Source organism: Schistocerca cancellata, chromosome 3 (genome assembly GCF_023864275.1).
Source record: "Schistocerca cancellata isolate TAMUIC-IGC-003103 chromosome 3, iqSchCanc2.1, whole genome shotgun sequence".
In the NCBI taxonomy this organism is placed as follows: domain Eukaryota; kingdom Metazoa; phylum Arthropoda; class Insecta; order Orthoptera; family Acrididae; genus Schistocerca; species Schistocerca cancellata.
Window position 1 is genome coordinate 565130822 of NC_064628.1, and position 14141 is coordinate 565144962.

Below are 14141 nucleotides of genomic sequence, written 5' to 3' on the forward strand. Positions count from 1 at the left end.
GAAATTAACACAACTTGACAAACCATTTGATGAAATGACATTGACTATTGCACTTAAAAGGAGGTTACCAGAAAGGCTGCAGTGGGATTTAGTACACATACCTGACGATTGTCTTGAACAATTTTTGCAGTATATTGATAGGCTGGATGGGGCAGTAGAAAGAAATATGTATTATAATAATCAAAATGATAGAGGTCACAATGGTAATAACTACAAAAACAGAGTAAATGGTAACTTCTATCAAGATCAAAATGTTAATAGAGGCAGAAATTTGGAACATCAGCAGAATAGGAGTAATGGGGATAACCATGGGCAATTTAATAGGAGAAACAATCATAGATTAGATTAGATTTACTTTCATTCCAATTGATCCGTAGTGAGGAGGTCCTCCAGGATGTGGAACATGTCAGAAAAACAACAATACACGACAAAGATTTACAACTAAAACAAGTAAGCTAATGTACGATTCCACAGGTCCCAAGTGGAATGATCGTCATTTTTTAATGAACACTAAGAGTCATTTTACAAATACTAATGCACTGAATTTAAAATAAAAAAGTTTTTTGTTTATTTATAGGGTAATAAACGTGTAATACAACTACTGTAATACTTATTTACAATGAACACATTACTGCACTGAAATGGTGCAGAAGTTAGATTATACTTACACACACACACACACACACACACACACACACACACACACACACACACACACACACACACAGACACACACACAGACATTGCTTGTGTCTGTGTATGTGTGGATGGATATGTGTGTGTGTGTGTGTGTGAGTGTATACCTGTCCTTTTTCCCCCCTAAGGTAAGTCTTCCCGCTCCCGGGATTGGAATGACTCCTTACCCTCTCCCTTAAAACCCATATCCTTTTGTCTTTCCTTCTCCTTCCCTCTTTCCTGACGAGGCAACCGTTGGTTGCGAAAGCTAGAATTTTGTGTGTATGTTTGTGTTTGTTTTGTGTGTCTATCGACCTGCCAGCGCTTTTGTTTGGTAAGTCTCATCATCTTTCTATATATATATATATATATATATATATATATATATATATATATATATATATATATATATATATATGCTCCAGTCCGGAATCCTTGAACCATTACACCAACAACCTGAAAACAGATTTCGCATCCCGCAACTACCCTCCCAACCTGGTACAGAAGCAAATAACCAGAGCCACTTCCTCATCTCCTCAAACCCAGAACCTCCCACAGAAGAACCCCAAAAGTGCCCCACTTGTGACAGGATACTATCCAGGACTGGATCAGACTCTGAATGTGGCTCTCCAGCAGGGATACAACTTCATCAAATCCTGTCCTGAAATGAGATCCATCCTTCATGAAATCCTCCCCACTCCACCTAGAGTGTCTTTCCGCCATCCACCTAACCTTCGTAACCTCTTAGTTCATCACTATGAAATCCCCAAACCACTTTCCCTACCCTCTGGCTCCTACCCTTGTAACTGCCCCGGTGTAAAACCTGTCCCATGCACCCTCCCACCACCACCTACTCCAGTCCTGTAACCCCCTGCGGGTTCGGGGGTTAGAATAGGCCCACGGTATTCCTGCCTGTCGTAAGAGGCGAGTAAAAGGAGTCTCACATGTTTCGGCCTTATGTGATGGTCCCCTCTCGGGTTTGACCTCCATCTTTCTAAATTATTCCGAAGAGCGAGCCAATTGGGGAAGGGCGCCTTACGTGGTGCACTGTATCCGTCGTGCAATTAGACCTTTAGCCGTCTTTCTCGTCGTTGCAATGGTGTCCCGCTCGTTTTCGATCTCTTGGGCGATTACCACACTGCACTCTGCAGTGTTTCTTTTAACTGCGACGACGACCTTGGCCATTTTTGCACCTAAGATCCAGCACGGTAGCCAGTCCGTTGTGGTGGGGCCGCCATGTACCCTCTTGGTTGTAGCCCCCTGACAACACAGGGATCGCTCTACTGATGCCTGCGCCGTTCACTCCCCACGTATGCCAAGGAGTAGATGCCCATCTCCCTGGGGCATCAGGACTCCCGGCAATGGACATCCTGCCAGGTGGCTATTGCTGCGGCTGGGTGGCGCCCGTGGGGAGGGCCCTTGGTCGGAGTAGGTGGCATCAGGGCGGATGACCCGCAATGAAGCGTGGTACATCATCTCTCGCTGGTGGGCCACCACCAGCAGTCTCTAAGCGATCGAGGTCTAACCTCAACGGCAGGAAATACGATCCACGATCATTTCCCTCCCTGGCCACTCCATGGGAGGAACGTATGGCAAAAGAAGGCAGTGGAGACTATTCACCCCGGTTCCTTGTGTGTACGCGAGTTGATGGGGAATCGTTTATGTCAACCAAGCCCCAGTTTTTTGTGGAGCATTTAGAGGACAAGTTCGGGGAGGTGGAGGGCTTGTCCAAGATGCGCTCTGGTTCTGTGCTCATCAAAACGGCATCCTCTGCCCAGTCACGGAGGTTGCTCAATTGTGACAAGTTGGGGGATGTTTCAGTTAACATCACGCCGCATAAGAGTCTGAACATGGTCCAGGGTATTATATTCCACAGGGATCTTCTTCTGCAGTCCGACGATGAATTACGCGCCAACCTCGAACGACGAGGTGTTCACTTCGTCCGGCGCGTCCATCGGGGTCCGAGGGATAATCAGGTAGCCACCGGTGCCTTCATCTTGGCCTTTGAGGGTGATGTCTTACCCGAAAAGGTTAAGGTGATGGTTTACCATTGTGATGTGAAGCCATATATCCCTCCTCCGATGCGGTGTTTTAAATTCTGGAAGTTCGGGCACATGTCATCTCGCTGTACTTCCAGCATCACGTGTCGGGATTGTGGACGTCCTTCGCATCCTGATACTCCATGTGCCCCGCCTCCTATCTGTGTTAACTGCGGAGAACACCATTCCCCCTGCTCGCCGGACTGTAGGATCTTCCAGAAAGAAAGGAAGATAATGGAATATAAGACCCTGGACCGCCTGTCCTACACCGAGGCAAGGCGGAAATTTGAGCGGCTACATCCTGTGCCAATGCCAACTAGTTATGCCGCTGCTGCAACACCAGTTCGATCTCAGCTCGGTCAGCATTCACCGGCCCCCTTGGTTGTGGGGGGCACTTCACTCCCTGTTGCTCCTGCTCCATCTACTTCAGGAGCAACACCACCCCAACCACCGGGGACATCTGTTCCCCCTTCACAGCCGGAGAAGCGTGAGCCTTCTTCGGCTCCTCTCGCTCGGAAGGGGTCCCTTGGGGCCCTCCCATCCCAGGCTTTGCCCAGTGCCAAAGCGGACACCCGCAAGTTTGTCAAACAACCACCGGTCGCTGGTCGTAGGGCGTCACGGTCGTCTTCAGTCCCAGAGACTGACCCAGTGAGGCCCTCCCAGCCAGAACCACCTAAGGTTCAGTGCGCAAAGCAGTCGAAGAAAAAGGCTCCCAAGCATCCTGAAATTACGGTGGCACCTGTCCCACCGCACCCTTCTCCCTCTGCGTCCGAAGATGAGGTGGAGATCCTGGCGTCCGCTGAGGACATGGATCTCGCCAGTCTCTCGGATGCAATAGATAGCTGTTGTCCAGGTGGTGACTCAGTGGCAGCGGGGGCCCCGGAGGCGTAATCTGCCTCCCCAGTCCCTTCACGCCTTTCCCATCCATGGCTAATACCATCCTCCAGTGGAACTGCAGCGGTTTTTTCCACCATCTAGCTGAGCTCCGCCAACTTCTCAGCCGTCATCCTTTCCTTTGCATTGCTCTGCAGGAAACTTGGTTTCCAGCAATGCGAACCCCCACCCTCCATGGCTATCGGGGTTATATTAAGAACCGAGCAGCTTATGAAAGGGTGTCTGGTGGCGTCTGCATCTATGTCCTTAACTCTCTTCACAGCGAGTTTGTACCTCTACAAACAGCTTTAGAGGCTGTCGCTGTTCGGGTGTGGACGCCACAGGCTATCACCGTCTGCAGTATTTCCTTCCACCTGATGGTGTTGTCGCACAGCATGTCCTGGCTGCTCTGATAGCCGAACTGCCGCCACCTTTTTTGCTGCTGGGTGATTTCAATGCCCACAACCCTCTATGGGGTGGGACTGTCTCCGATGTTCGCGGTCGGGCCGTGGAGCATGTGTTGGCTCAGCTCGACCTTAGCCTCTTGAACACCGGTGCTCCCACGCATTTCAGTGTGGCCCATGGCTCGTTCTCGGCCATCGATCTCTCTATTTGCAGCCCTGGCCTTGTCCCATCCCTCCACTGGAGAGTGCACCCTGACCTGTGTGGTAGTGACCATTTTCCCATCTATTTGTCACTGCCCCAGTGTCATTCTTCTGGGCGCTTGCCCCGCTGGGCTCTCCACAGGGCTGACTGGCCAGCTTTTACTTCCGCTGCAACCATTGAGTCTCCCCCACAGGGTGACATTGACGAGGTGGTTCGTGTTTTAACCACGTCCATCATTTCAGCGGCCGAGGCTTCCATCCCCCGTTCTTCTGGCCTCCCTCGGAGGAAGGCTGTCCCCTGGTGGTCGCCGGAGATTGCTGAGGCTATTCGCGACCGTAGGCGGGCTCTCCAGCGTCATAGGCGGCACCCGTCTCTGGAGACCCTCATCGCCTTTAAGAGGCTCCGTGCCTTCGCCCGCCGTCTTATTGCACGGCGTAAGCAGGAGTGCTGGGAGCGGTATGTTTCCTCCTTGGGCTCCCGTGTTTCCCCCTCGCTCGTGTGGTCCCGGATACGGTGGATTTATGGACACCAGACCCCTACGGGTGTCCCTGGGATCTCTTTGGACGGCGCTGTGTGCACGGACGCTGCCGCCATTGCTGAACACCTTGCTGCACACTTCGCTACGAGCTCTGCGACTGCAACTTATCCCCCCGCCTTTCGCTCTCTCAAGGAGCGGGCCGAGCAGACGCCATTATCGTTCCACACGCGTCGTTCTGAAACTTACAATGCTCCTTTCAGCGAGAGGGAATTCCTCGCTGCCCTCGCCGATTGCCCTGATACAGCACCAGGACCGGACTGCATCCACGCACAGATGCTGAAGCATCTCTCCAGGGACTGCCAGAGACACATTCTCGCGATATTTAATCGCATTTGGAGCGAAGGCGTGTTCCCGTCGCAATGGCGAGAGGGTGTTATTGTCCCCATCTTGAAGCCCGGTGCGGACCCACTGGCGGTGGACAGCTATCGTCCCATTACCCTCACCAACGTTTTGTGCAAATTGCTCGAACGTATGGTGGGGCGGCGTTTGTGTTGGGTCCTTGAGTCGCGCGGTCTCCTCGCTCCATCCCAGGGTGGCTTCCGTCGGGGCCGGTCTGCAGTGGACAATTTGGTGCGGCTGGAATCTGCTGTCTGTATGGCCTTTGCCCGACGTCAGCATCTCGTTGCTGTGTTTTTCGATCTGCGGAAGGCGTATGACACCACATGGAGGCATCACATCCTCGCCACATTGCATGAGTGGGGTCTTCGTGGTCGGCTCCCGGCTTTTCTTCAAAGCTTTTTATTACGCCGCTCTTTCCGGGTGCAAGTCGGTGCCACCTCTAGTTCCTCTTACAGGAAAATGGGGTCCCGCAGGGCTCGGTGTTGAGCGTCTCCTTATTTTTAGTGGCCATTAATGGTCTGGCTGCAGCAGTGGGGTCGTCGGTGTCTCCTTCTTTGTATGCCGACGACTTCTGCATCTCATTTAGCTCCACGACTACGGGAGTCGCCCAACGCAGGCTGCAAGTCGCCGTTCGCAAGGCAGCATCATGGGCTCTGACTCACGGTTTTCAGTTCTCTGCACCCAAGACTCGAGTTATGCACTTCTGCAGGCGTCGGACGGTCCACCCTCATCCAGAACTTTACCTCGACGGCCACCTGCTTGAAGTGGTGGACACTTGCCGCTTCTTGGGACTCGTGTTTGATGCCCGACTCACATGGGTTCCTCATGTTACTCAGCTGAAGCAAAAATGCTGGCGGCACCTCAAAGCCCTCCGCTGCCTTAGCCACACGTCTTCGGGTGCAGATCGCTGCACGCTGCTGCGGTTGTACAGGGCCCTTGTGCAGTCCCGGCTTGATTATGGGAGCCTGGCCTATGGGTCTGCGTCCCCCTCAGTGTTGAAGTTGTTAGACCCCATACACCACTGTGGGGTTCGGCTTGCAACTGGCGCTTTTCGCACCAGCCCCGTGGATAGTCTACTGGTGGAGGCCGGGGTTCCCCCGCTGCAGATTCGCCGCCATCGTCTGCTCGCCGACTATGCTGTCCACGTACATTGCTCGCCAGATCATCCCAATCGTCGCCTGCTTTTCCCTGCCATGGTCCTTCATCTGCCCGAACGGCGACCTAGGTCTGGGCTTTCCGTCGCTGTCCGTGTCCAGTCCCTGCTGTCCGAACTGGGGTCATTCCCTCTTCTGCCTCCCTTCCGGGTCTGTACACCTACGCCTCCCTGGTGTTGGTCCCGGCCGTCTGTCCGTCTGGATTTGGCACAGGGACCTAAGGACTCGGTTCCACCTGTGGCCCTCCGTCGCCGTTTTCTTGCGCTCCTCGAATCATTTCCGGGCTGTGAGCCTGTCTACACTGATGGTTCCCTGGTTGATAGTCGCACTGCCTACGCTTTCGCTCACGCTGCCCATGTTGAGCAACGCTCCTTGCCGGCTGGCTGCAGTGTTTTTACTGCAGAGCTGGTGGCCATCTTGCGCGCTCTTGAGCATATGCGTTTCTGCTCAGGTAGGTCCGTCGTCATCTGCAGTGACTCCCTGAGCAGCCTTCAGGCCATCGACCGCTGCTATCCCTCCTCTCCTCTGGTGTCCTCCATTCAGGAGACTGTTTCCGCCATTGCCCGTTCTGGTCGTTCGGTGGTCCTGGTTTGGACGCCCGGTCATGTTGGCATCTCAGGGAACGAACGTGTAGACAGGCTGGCCAAAGGGGCGATTGACGCCCCGGCTTTGGAGGTCGGCCTTACGGCTTGCGACCAGCAGATGGTGTTGCGCCGTAAGCTGAATGGGGTGTGGGCTGCTGAGTGGCGTGGCATGACAGCCCCGAATAAACTGCGGGCTGTCAAGGGGACGACCGATGTGTGGCGTTCCTCCCTGCGGGCTTCTCGCAGGGACTCGGTAGTCCTGTGTCGGCTGCGCATCGGCCATACATACCTGACGCACGGCCATCTGTTGCGTCAGGAGGATCCCCCCTTGTGTCGGTGTGGGTCCCGGCTGACGGTCGGCCACATTTTGCTGGAGTGTCCTCGACTGCGCACACTCCGGCAATCTTTTAATCTCCCGGGCACTTTGGCTTTGGTTTTATCTGACGATGCCTCCATGGCTGATGACGTTTTAAATTTTATCCGTGGTAGTCAGTTTTATGGTTCGATTTAGGGAGGTCCTGCACCTTTCCCTTTCTGTGTCTTTTGTCCTTGTGTCTGTTGCTGTTCTGGTGTGCCGTGAGATGGTTGACTCTTTCCCTTTTTTGTTGTCGTGGTCAGTCAACCAGTCTCCGGCCATCATCTTCTCTTCTATTTCTTTCTGTCTGGTGTTCGTCCGTACTCTTCTTTTCTGTAGTGTTCGTTGCCTAATTTGTGTTCTTTAGCACCTGGGGGGGGGGGGGGGGGGGGGGGCAGTCTCCTTCCCCTTGGGGTTTTATCTGCTCTGCGACTTTGTCTCGCTTGTTTTTGGAATGGGGGACTGATGACCTTCGCTGTTTAGTCCCCCTTAAACATCCCAACAACCACCACCATCCAGTCCTGTAACCCGGAAGGTGTACACGATCAAAGGCAGAGCCACGTGTGAAAGCACCCACGTGATTTACCAACTGACCTGCCTACACTGTGAAGCGTTCTATGTGGGAATGACCAGCGACAAACTGTCCATTCGCATGAATGGACACAGGCAGACAGTGTTTGTTGGTAATGAGGATCACCCTGTGGCCAAACATGCCTTGGTGCACGGCCAGCACATCTTGGCACAGTGTTACACTGTCCGGGTTATCTGGATACTTCCCACTAACACCAACCTGTCAGAACTCCGGAGATGGGAACTTGCCCTTCAGCATATCCTCTCTTCTCGCTATCTGCCAGGCCTCAATCTCTGCTAATTTCTAATTTCAATTTGCCGCTGCTCATACCTCACCCGTCTTTCAACATCATGTTTGCCCCTGTACTTCCGCCTCGACTGACATCTCTGGCCAAACTCTTTGCCTTTACAAATTTCTACTTGTGTCTGTGTATATGCGGATGTATATGTGTGTGTGTGTGTGTGCGAGTGTATACCTGTCCTTTTTTTCCCCCTAAGGTAAGTCTTTCCGCTCCCGGGATTGGAATGACTCCTTACCCTCTCCCTTAAAACCCAAATCCTTTCGTCTTTCCCTCTCCTTCCCTCTTTCCTGATGAGGCAACCATTGGTTGCGAAAGCTAGAATTTTGTGTGTATGTTTGTGATTGTTTGTGTGTCTATCGACCTGCCAGCGCTTTTGTTTGGTATATATATATATTCTTTAGAATACATATTTAATGAACAGCTAACCAATTATTTAACATCAAATAACCTTTTAGATGACTACCAATCCAGTTTACGGCAAAACTGCTGCATGCTGACTGCTCTTATAATAGTGACTGATTAATTGTAAAAGGCAAAAGATAAACAACAGGTGACTATAATGTGTATTTTGGATTTCAGCAATGCTTTTAACACTGTCAACTTTGACACTCTATTTGCTGAACTCACAAGTTGAAATTTTTCTTCAAGTGCTGTACAGTAGTTTCATTCATACCTTACATCTTGCCAATAGTTTGTAATGATTAGAACATAAAGGTCACTTGGAGGGTTATAGTATGAGGAGTCTCAAAAGCATCAGTACTGGGCCCATTACTCTTCTCACTATATGTTAATGTTGTGTCATCTGTTCTCTCCCATTGCAGATATCACCTGTGTGCTGACAACATTCAGTTATACCTAAATGCAAGTCCAACAAACATGTACACAGCCTTGCTTTATCAGTATGGGCCCAGAGCATAGCCTTGAAATTTAACCCATCTAAAATGCAAGCAATCTTAGTTCCTCACAAAATACATATTACCCCTCACTTCAGAAGATCTCTTCCACCATTAATTCTAAATGGCACAGAAATAACCTTGTCTTCTCCTGCACAGAACTTTGGGATAATTCTGGACCAAAATTGCAACTGGACTGAACACACAACTGGCGAGTGTAATAAGGGTTCAGCATCACTTCTTCACTCACTGTGGAAATATAAAAAATTATTTCCTTTTCAGCTTAAAAGAAGCTCTTAGAGACAATAATACTCCCTATACTTGACTATGGTGATGCCATTCTCCAAGGACTTTAATACAAAAGCACTTACAGGCTGGAACTGCCGATGAATGCTTGTGTACGATATGCTTTTTTGACCATACAACACCAGCCTACCAAAAATTGTGATGGCTACATTCCAACAAGCACAGAAACTATCGTACTCTGTGTTTGCTCTATTGTCTTCTCAATATTTCCACTGCCTCTTATTTAGTCTTCAACTCTTACTGTACCATCTGAACAGCACAGCAGAAACACTTGTTCTTAACAAAATGAAATTCTCTCTGTACCATCACACAGCACTGACATGTTGTCTTAATCACTTTCTGTATCAGAAACTAAACTCTGGAACAAACTTATCAAAATATCAGAGAAATCAAAGTCCTCCAAACTGCGATGAACAGCTGATGGTCCACCTTCTGTCACAACAGCCATCTCTCCTACATTCTGTGCAGCTCATTCTCATCATTCCCCCTTGTCCAGAACTTTTCCCTACATCTTGTGGCCAGAGTTCTCTACCTATATTCTGTTCTATCTTAAGAGCCACTGTCACTGATGTTTCCATTTTCTCCTCTTTCTTTATCCAGTACAGTTCTAATGATACTAAACATGGTTTCAAATGTACAAAGCTAATCTATATCATTCTAAATGCCCTTTCTTCTTCTTCTTCTTATTGTTATTAGCATCAGTTACTTTTATTATTACTGTTATTACTGGGAAGATTTTGTAATATTTCTTGTATGTGTTGCTCCTGAACAAGGGTAAGAAAGGCCTTAAGGCTAAACAAGCAATAAATAGTGAATGTTTACTGAATGCTGTAACCATGGACAAAAAGAGAGGAATGTGTGCCATTGCTTCTGTATTCTGTAGGTCATTCTTAGTAGCAGATACATTTTTGTCTTGTTTCTGTTCACACTACCATTCTTTCAAAATATGGAATACTATTTTTTTAATAGGCATTATATCTGTTGCTGTGTTTGCTTTACATTCTAATGCATGATATTAGAATCCCTGTTTCACCATGATGGAATCCAGCTTGTAACTCTTGGGGTTAGTCTTCACAAAGTGTCACTTCCTCCCCTACTCAATAATAATTTAGTAAAAGTACACAGAATATAAATCATCAGAAAAAATTGGGGTGCAAGGAAGCGGGATAATGAAGTAGGTACAGTGGAATTGCATAATGTGTTCAAAGTTTTCTGCAAATGTAGATACTGTGAGTCTACTCTGAGGCTGTAAATACTGTGATTCTTAATACAGCAGTTGTTATTTCCATTTAACAGTATTGGATGTCTATAAAATAGACAGTCAGAGCATTGGACAGGCACAGATAGTTACAAGAGAGACAACAGCGAAGAAATTGTGGGTCAGAGAAGAAATATCGCCTAAACTGACTGATATAAAAAGGAAATTTAAAATGTGCTTGAACCGAGAGAAATACAGTAATGTATTACCAGGGGCACAACTAGGCTGTAAAAACTGGAATGGTGTCCCAAAGCCCTAAAAGAAAAAAAAAAAGATAAAAGGAAAAATTAAAATGGAAAAATAAGTAAAACTCATCAGTCAAGTAAGATGCTCTGATCCCACAAAAGAACACCACACAATGACTGACACAATAAACTGTATAAAGTTAGGAACATCTTTTTATAATGGGTACACTGGCCATGGAATGGCTCACGATAACAGTCCAATAACACATATGCAGAGATAAACATGTAACTGAGCTATAGATGGCCAGGCACATCTATGAATACTGTGAGCTGGCCAGCAGAGTGTATGGACGAGAGGATGCATGTGCACCCACAACTGGTGGCCTCTAATGGTTGTTGATCCTTTAGCTGGGTCAGACGAATTCTATGGTGTGCCTTACAATTGTGCACTAGGGCTGTTGATAAAATTTTGATATATATATATATATATATATATATATATATCTCCCGAGTGCCTCCCCAGGTGGTGGATAGGGCAATGCCTACTAGATATAGGTGGTACTGAGGAAATGAAATACTCGGGGCGGACCAAAACTACTAGTACCGTCTGTTACCGCAGTGGGCGGCTACAAAAGGCGTCTGCTCCACATGTCAGTGGCGGCCTCAACCAACCTCCTGATCTGGAAAGTCAGGTTGTAGTCAGCAGCATGCCATACATCCAACTACTAAACATCATGATGGTACAACGAGAAAAATCTCATTACCCCAGGCCCCAGTCAATAGGCTGCGATCGTCGTGAGCATCGGATTCCGGGGGCTCACAGACATCATGAGAAGAATCGGAGCTTCTCAAACTCCCTCAAGACCAAATGCAAACACTACATCGTCACACTCAACGTGAACACACTGATGAAGAAAGGAAAGATGAAACAACTGACAGACACTCTCGAAAAATTTCAAATCAAAATATGTGCACTGCAAGAATCACGATTCACAGACAAAGACCATTTCAACTCTGAGAATTTCAGAATATACAAAGGAAAACCATCGAGACAACTGAAAAACCTAAGGCTTTCTGGCACAGGATTTGCAGTACACAGGTCGATCACGGACAGCATAATTGACTTTTCGTCACCAAACGAAAGAATCGGCACCATCACAGTGAAATCAGCCAATAAATCCTACACAATAATCAACGCACATGCACTGACTAATGACTACAACAGGAAAAACCCAGACAAAATTGATTACTTCTGGACGACAATGGAAGAAACTATCAGAAAAATTCCTGCACATAGAGTCAAAATAATACTGGGAGACTTCAATGCTAAACTCGGAAAAGAAAAGATATACAGACATATCACAGGAAAACATACTCCACACAAGGACACCAAAAAAAACAGAAAACATCTGATAGACTTTTGCAAAAGCCATGACCTCGACATTATGTCAACAAAATTTAAGAAACCAACACGAAAACTTACCACATGGAAATTCCCCAGCGGAAAGCAAGAACTACAAATCGACCACGTAATAGTCCAGAAAGACTCGCAAAAAGAAATTTTGAACATAGACACCCGTAAAGGCTACTTCGACTCAGACCACCACCTACTACAGATCAGGATTCGTCTTTTGCCCAAGAAAAAGCTCCAGAAGAACAAAATTGTTAGACCAGATCCAGAATACATTACTTTAAACCAGACAAAATATTACACAAAATTAAAAGGGAGAAAAAGACAGACTGGACACAACTTTCACGAAGAATCCGAGAGGCCATGAAACTAGCACAAGCACCACGCACACGGAAACACCGTTGGTGGAACCACACATGTGACCAAGCTATTGACCAACGAATCAGTGGATGGAAAAAATTTAGTAGCCATAAATCCCAAGAGAATTGGATGAACTTCTTGAAAACACAGAAGCAATCAAGCAAAATCATTCGCAGTGAAAAACGACAGTATGACAAACGGCGACTGACAGAGATCGAATCGGACTTCGTGAAGAACAATACAAGAAACTTCTACAGAACGTTCAGAGAAAATATGACTGGATATCAACCACCAAACTTGTGCTTCAGAAGACCAGATGGAACCCTAGAAACCAATATGAAAAACAATTGTGACATTCTGGCAAAGTACTTTGAAAAACTGCGCAACACGGACCCCCCTATGGAAGAAATGATGACAGAAATGAGCACATACAATCCAGATAGTGAACCTCCAACTCTAGAAGAAGTTAAAGAATTAATCAAGTCACTCAGGAATCGTAGAGCACCAGGAGAAGATGGCATCATCGTGGAAATCTGGAAGTTACAAGACCCAGAACTCACCAAAGACATCCACAGGATCTTGGAAGACATCCGGAAGACCAAGAAAATTCCTGACGACTGGAAAACTGCCCTGATACACCCACTACACAAAAAAGGTGACAAGACTGACCCGAACAACTACAGAGGAATATCCCTACTACCGGTCACATACAAGATCCTCTCTAAAGCTTTACTGAACAGACTAGAATGCCAGACCGACCACTTGATTGGGGAATACCAAGCAGGCTTCTGTAAAGGGCGGTCTTGTGCGGAACAAATTTGGAACCTGAAAATGATTTTACAACACAAACAGAACCTGATCATTACCTTTGTTGACTTCAAAACGGCGTACGACTCTATCGACTGGAAAACTCTCTTCAAAATTCTAGCAGAATACAAATTAGACAACAAAACATGGGCTATCATAGAGCAAACTTTAACCGACACGACCTCCAAAGTAAAGTTCTGTGGGGATCTATCAGAGCCCTTTGAAATTCGCACAGGTGTCCAACAAGGTGATGGCCTCTCACCTCTCCTTTTCAATCTGGTGTTAGATAAGGTCATAAAAGAATGGGAAACATCACAACAGGGGATAACCTTAGGAAACCTACAGATTAAATGCCTGGCTTTTGCAGATGATTTGGTGATTGTCACGAAAGGTATAAAGAAACAAAAGACACCATTGAAAAACTGCATGAAATCACTTCCAAAACTGGACTACAGATCTCTTATGTTAAGACACAGTTCATGAGCACAAAGAAACTCTCATCTCTGAACACAAAGTATGGCACGATTTACAAAACGGCAAACTTCAAATACCTTGGTGAAACACTACAAATGAGTGGACATAACAGAGACTCAAACAAAGAAAGAAAGACTAAACTGGACAAGGCATACAAAGTAGTGTGGAATCATTACAACAAGAAGTCTAACTCACAAAAAGCCAAATTACGCCATTACAACACGGTGGTGCTCCTCGAGGCACTATATGCAGCAGAGACCACACTAATCCTAGGGCATACACATATCAGACAATTAGAAAAAGTAGAACGGAAAACACTTAGGAAAATATTTGACGCAACTAACAAAAATGGAATATGGATCAAGAAAGCTACAGAGGAACTGTACAAACATATGGAGACAATCACAGGAAA